This window comes from Dromaius novaehollandiae, chromosome W (assembly GCF_036370855.1).
Source record: "Dromaius novaehollandiae isolate bDroNov1 chromosome W, bDroNov1.hap1, whole genome shotgun sequence".
In the NCBI taxonomy this organism is placed as follows: Eukaryota; Metazoa; Chordata; class Aves; order Casuariiformes; family Dromaiidae; genus Dromaius; species Dromaius novaehollandiae.
In genome coordinates this window covers 9,078,116-9,084,158 of record NC_088130.1, presented here as the reverse complement: position 1 = coordinate 9,084,158, position 6,043 = coordinate 9,078,116, and the positions used below count along the sequence as shown (strand labels likewise).

General features: G+C 50.3%; 1 pseudogene; it reads left to right on the top strand.

The window, feature by feature from the left end:
* Nucleotides 1-2,647: 2,647 nt before the first annotated feature.
* Nucleotides 2,648-5,395, top strand: LOC135324275 (vesicle-associated membrane protein-associated protein B/C-like; annotated as a pseudogene).
* Nucleotides 5,396-6,043: the final 648 nt, after the last annotated feature.

The window sequence follows — 6,043 nt, the reverse complement described above, 5'->3', positions numbered from 1 at the left end:
CTTGATCTCGGTCCTGCCTCATCACTATGGACTTGTCTGATAACCACTGGACTGTGTCTGACCCTGGTTATTGTCACTGAGCTTGATCCTGACCCTGACTTGCTGACTTGACTTCTCAGCTTGACCTTGGACCTGCCTCATCACCATGGACTTGTCTGGCAATCACTGGACTGTTGGCCAAACCTGGTTATTGTCACTGAACCTGCTCAGCTCACCCTGCTCAGGTACTGTGGACCTTGGTGAGGCCACTGCCCGTGTCTGCCTTGCTGTCACCCTCAGCTCCCCTTGCCCTGCCCTGTGCAGTGCCTGTCCTTGCTGCTCCCTGACACTGGGAACATTTCCTGTCTCCTATGGACCAAGAGATGAGAGAGGTCTGGGCTGAGGGATGTCTGGCAGGACACAGTTGGGAGGGATGGGGTGAAGGGAAGGAATGGACCTCTCTAGTCAGCCTGATGGATAGTGACTAGAAGGATGAAGACAGACCCATTGCTAAGCATTCCCTGAGCCCTTCTGAACACATTGCCTTCATTAGCTCTGATTATCCATGGTATCTGGGGAAGAGGGGGTGTAAAGTTTAAGCTTTTCAGTCTGATTCTAAAGCCATTTACTTATTTTTGCCTAAGAGGCAAGAAACAGCCTAATTTTCTCAACAAGTCTAGGTGATCAGCCTAGCAGGGTAGGCCTCTGCTTGGTCACTTCTCCTCACAATCTGGCTTGATTTTTAGGAGGAAGCACCCTGTATGGGAAAGTGCGGAAGAATGTCGAGGAGATAGGCGATGGAAGCTAGCCAGACCGTTCCGTGGGAAAAGAAGCATCAACAGGGCATGTTGACCCATAGTCACGTGGTTCAGCCTGTGCCAGGGTGGCGCTGCACCTGGGCTTTGAATCGAGAATAACAATGAGCTCAACATGCTTACTGCGCATGTGTATGGTACATAAAAACTTCATCTAGTGCCCCCCCACAGCGTTCCTCACCCTGGACCGACACTCAGCGGTGCCAGGGATCCCCCGCTCCACTATTGCCTCAATCGGGAAAACGCCGGGGAACCCCCGTTCAGACGCAGAGGTAATAAATGCTCCATATCGACCATCGTATGCCTTGTGTTTGTGTATCCGTCCCTGCCGGGAGTCCAGGTGGTGCCCCCGCCTCACCCTTACACATCCCCTTTTGGAGATGTACTGTGACCTCTGCAAGTGTAGCTGCCATTGAGAACAGCTAGGTAGTCAAATTCACAGCACACAAACTACGCGCATGGGCTTATTGGGTTGTTGGCAATTTTTTTTTAAAAGACATTGCAGCTCAAGCCATTGCAAGCCCTGTCACTGGAGCTCTAGAGGAAGGATTCTGCTGTTGAAAACCACCATTGTTTAGGGAGAAGGATGGTTCAGGGCCTCTCCACTTCCACTCCTGGGAGAGGAGCTCTCTAGGGTCTTCTGTTCCTGAGTGAAAGGAAGGTCAGGGTTTCATTTGTATTTCAGTTATGAGATAGTTTTGCTAATATACAGGCAAATTTTGAATGTGGAGCGTTAATAAAGCCTGTAGGGCAATTAAAGAAGAGAATTGGCATGAAAGGCTGCTCTGATGAACCCCTAGTCTCTATGATAGGAAAAGAAATTTGGGCTAAGCTAGAAAGCTGTAGGGAGGGACTTAAGCCAGGTGGTCTGTGGAGGATTATCTGGAGGAAAACGGACATGTGAGCAATCCAGCCCTAATGCTAATAGCAAGAGTGTGAAAGTAGGTTTTGCGGCCTACCGGTAAGGTTACTAGAGGGCATGCAATGTGGTCAGAAACTGTCCTTGGAACGAGAAAAACAACTCCCAGATGTTCAGTGACAAACTTACGGGCTTAGGGGAGCTTCTTTGCCTCCTCGTGGACAGTACATGCTATCCAATCACATACTGCTCAGATGTGCGTGCTAAATGAACATGTACCAATCACTGTATAGTTTGATTCACATGATCACGGTCAAAGCATATAAAAGATGCTATTCGGGCTTAATAAAGTGTCAGCATTTAATCATATTGATTGGTGTGCTGTCCGTTTATCGCCTGCAACCGGCGCCCGAACAGGGACCCTCTTGCTGTTGCTTGATTGAGCGATAAAGACAGCTGGAACAGGAGGGTGAGCGGGAAAGCCGCATCAAAGGGACACGAAGACGCGACAGAGGGTCGCGAAGCCGCGTCAAAGGGACGCGAAGCCGTGACAGAGGATTGCGAAGCTGCGACAGGGGTCGCGAGGGTAAGCCGCGTCAAAGGAGCGCGAAGCCGCGACAGGGATCACGAGGATTATGGTGGAATCTCGCCTAGCACAGGTGAGCGGTCGGGGAGGAGATGGGAGTCTCACTGTCCAAGGAAGAAGCGGTGGTGGTAAAGCTCCTCCAACATATCCTTTCTAAGAGAGGGTTAACTTATGACGATGGGACATTAAAAACTTTGTTGAAATGGGCCTGGGATAGAGGCTTGATACCGGGAGTGGGTGTTGCTTTTGAACTACCCACCTGGGAGAATATCGGAGGTGCCCTTTGGGAAGAAATTAGCAAGGGTTCAAAAGAAGCAATTCGATTGGCTACATTGTGGCGACTCATAAAAGAGACTTTACAAGAAATGAAAAGTGAGCGAACGGCAGCAGCTTCTGCTTTCACAGCGTTATCACCGGCAGCAGGATTTGCCTCTGGTGAATTATTTTCGCCTGTGACAATACCGGGTCCGGCGCCGGCGGACCATCAATCCGCTCTGTCTCAGCCACCTCAGCCGCCCGTGCCTTTGACGTCACCCCAAAGTGAAGAATTAAAGTTAAGGAGGACTTGAAAGTCTTGGGACGGTGGATCAAAAGGGAGCGAGCCCGGTGAAAAAGGAGCGGCATCAGTAGTCGACTCGGACACCGAAGTCGATAAGGAGGAATGGGATAACCCGGAGAGACCGGCTAGATTATATCCGTCTCTACCACCTTCAACTCCGGGAAGCCCCCCCGGATCACCCTGAGCAGCTGAAAAACACAAGGAAGCGGCATTGCGCGCAACAGGTTAACTACTGCTGGATGGAGGTAAGCGGCCGGGAACGCGTGGGAGTCGTGGGAAATGGAATCTCCCTGCAAGATAGATCTGTGCTAAACGTAATACAAAAGACTTTGAAACAGCACAGTAGAGATATACCCCCGCCTCCAAGATCTCCAAATGCTATTAGTGTGGGCACGTTCGAATTGTCCAGAGGTGAATTCCACCATGATTTATAGCCTCGGTACGTGGGACTCAATCGGAGTTAAGCTCTGGGACGTGGCAACAAGAAATTATAAGACAGCGGCAGGAGTTTTAGCCCCGTGGCGTACCATGCTTGAGACCCTGAAAGAGCATAGCAAGAAGAAAGCACAGGGACCGGAGGCACCCACAGCCCCCACAGCACCTCCGTCAAGCGACACGGTGGTGGGGGTGGTGGGTGGACGGGACTCCCCAGGAAACGACCCAGACGATCCATTTGACCCAGGGCCGATCAATCCGGAGCAGGAGCCAGACATCTATCTGCCTCTTAATACGCCTTGCTGTGTCCATTTTACGGCCCCTTCGGAACCACCGCCCCCCCCCCCCTCCAAGAGACGGGGCCGCCCGCGAGTGCGGACTGCCCACAACCCCCCCACACTGACCCAGCCTTCTGGGAAGGATCCATCGCCCCAGGGCCGCTCGGCGGGGTGTGACTACACCAGCCGGGGACGCCTCCCGCCTGCCTTCTTCCCTCCCTCCTTTCCTTCCTGCCTTCCTTCCTCTCCCGCCCGGCCCTTCCTCTCTCCGCCTGGTGCCACCTCCACCTGGTGCCGCCACCGCCGAGCAGCAGGAGGAGGAACATGGCGAAAGTGGAGCAGGGCCTCAGCCTTGAACTGCAGCACGAGCTCAAATTCAAAGGGCCTTTCACAGATGTTGTCACTACAAACCTGAAGCTCGGCAATCCTACAGACAGAAACGTGTGCTTCAAAGTTAAGACCACAGCACCACGTAGATACTGTGTAAGACCTAACAGTGCAATTATCGATGCAGGAACATCAATTAATGTTTCTGTGATGCTACAGCCTTTGGACTATGATCCTAATGAGAAAAGTAAACACAAGTTTATGGCAAAAACAAAAAAAAAGAAAAAAAAAGAGAAACAGCCTATGCTTTCTCCAGCTGATACTTCAGATATGGAAGCAGTATGGAAAGAAGCAAAACCAGAAGAACTCATGCATTCGAAACTTAGGTGTGTGTTTGAGCTACCAATGGAAAATGATACGCTTTATAACATAGAAATGAGATTGTATCTATAACTGCAACAAAGACAGATTCTTCTGTAATGTCTAAATCAGTAAGTCCCTCTTCGGAGGCACCCAGCTTGAGCTCTAATTACTACATGCGTGTAATTAAAATTTAATTATTTAATTTGCTTTGATTTGGCTCTGAACTTTTCTGCGGGAACCTAGGGTCAGGCCGTGTTATGGTGGCCGACAAGCCTAATTTCCATAACAGTTTGGCGACCCAGGTGGGACCCTAGGCGACCACTGTCGGGGCCTCTCGTCTCCAAACGATCATCTGGCGCCATCGGGTGAGTTCACCTGGGATCTTTTGGCAATGAGAGGCACCGAAAAGGTGAGACTTAAATTCCCGCCTAAATTCTAAATTCTGGTCTGGTAACAGTGCACTGTAAGGGGTATGCGGGCTGGCCACCGTAAGGTGTACCAGGGGATGGGTGTGAGTCCCATCCCCAGGGTTTGAGTGGGCTTTAAGTCCCAGCTTGGTCCGGCCGGAAAGGGGAGTGCGCAGCCTGATCAGCATAAGGTGCACTGCAAGACTGTAAGACAGAAGTCTAGAGTCACTGTGACTGGTATTGTTACAAAACAACCCTGAGAAGCTCAGAAAGAATGTCTGAAGTAGGTAGATTTGGATAACTTCTATCTTAGGCAGAATTTGCTTAGCATGAGTAGCCGCACACTTGCTTAGCATAAGTAGCTAAATTTGCTGAAGCCTTAGGCCGCGCTCCTAGTTCGGTAAGAAAAGGCCTCAGAGCTGGTGCAGGCTGGAAAGATAAGGGAGTTACAAGCAGTCTGCATTCCTGTGCCCCACTCTCCGAAAGGGAGGATGCCAAGGCTGAGAAATAAGGCCTGTTTGGGCGCCAAGACCTTGGGAAGCAAAAAGCTTCCTCTCACTGTTAAAACAGTGCTGATTAAGGGGTCTGGATTATGTCTTCTTCCTCAGGGCCTTAGAAGATAACACCTACTGACCCAGCTGGGGCAGTGTTAATTAATTGACCAGGACCTTGAGAAGCAGGGGTGGGACCCAGGGAAATGTGAAGAAATCATTAACCAATCAGTGTGAAAGAGGAAGGAAGTCACAAATATGGCAAATAAGAGGAAGGAAGTCACAAATATGGCAAATTTGATTGTATAAATGCTACCTGAAAAGTTGGGGGGGGGGGGGGGGGAGGGGGGTGTGCTTGATTTGTGGGAAACCACTGAGCACCCAGGCTTGCGCAACTCTGAAATAAATAAATAAATAAATAAATGTCTCTCCTGAGTGTGTAATTATTGGCTCATTGCACACCGGGCAACGAATCCGCTTTTCGGACAACAGTTTTCTGGCGACCCAGATGGGACCCTCGCTGTAAAGCCTTGCCCGGATCGTCTTGCCAGTTCCGGCGGGGAGACGCTGCTCATCGGACTCCAGCGCGCACCGACCGTTTTGTTCGGGGACTCCGTGAGCACCCTCCCTGGTCGGAACAGGTAAGCGACTCAAAGGTGCAACGCAGTAATTATTAAGAGACATTGCATAAAGGGTATGATACAAGGGTAATTGGTTGTGGTAACCAAAGGTAAGCTTTGTACGCGTTTGGACAGTGACGACTGGAGTGTACGAAAGCGTAATTGGTAAGAACGTTCTTTTAAGGGTAATAATATGGGAACAGGACAATCTGTGGGGGTATCCTCCTGTTCTCCTTTAGGATGCATCCTGAAACATTGGAGTAAGTTTGGTGGGAATCCTTTAACAAGGAGAAAATTAAAGGAATACTGTACTCAGTGGTGGCC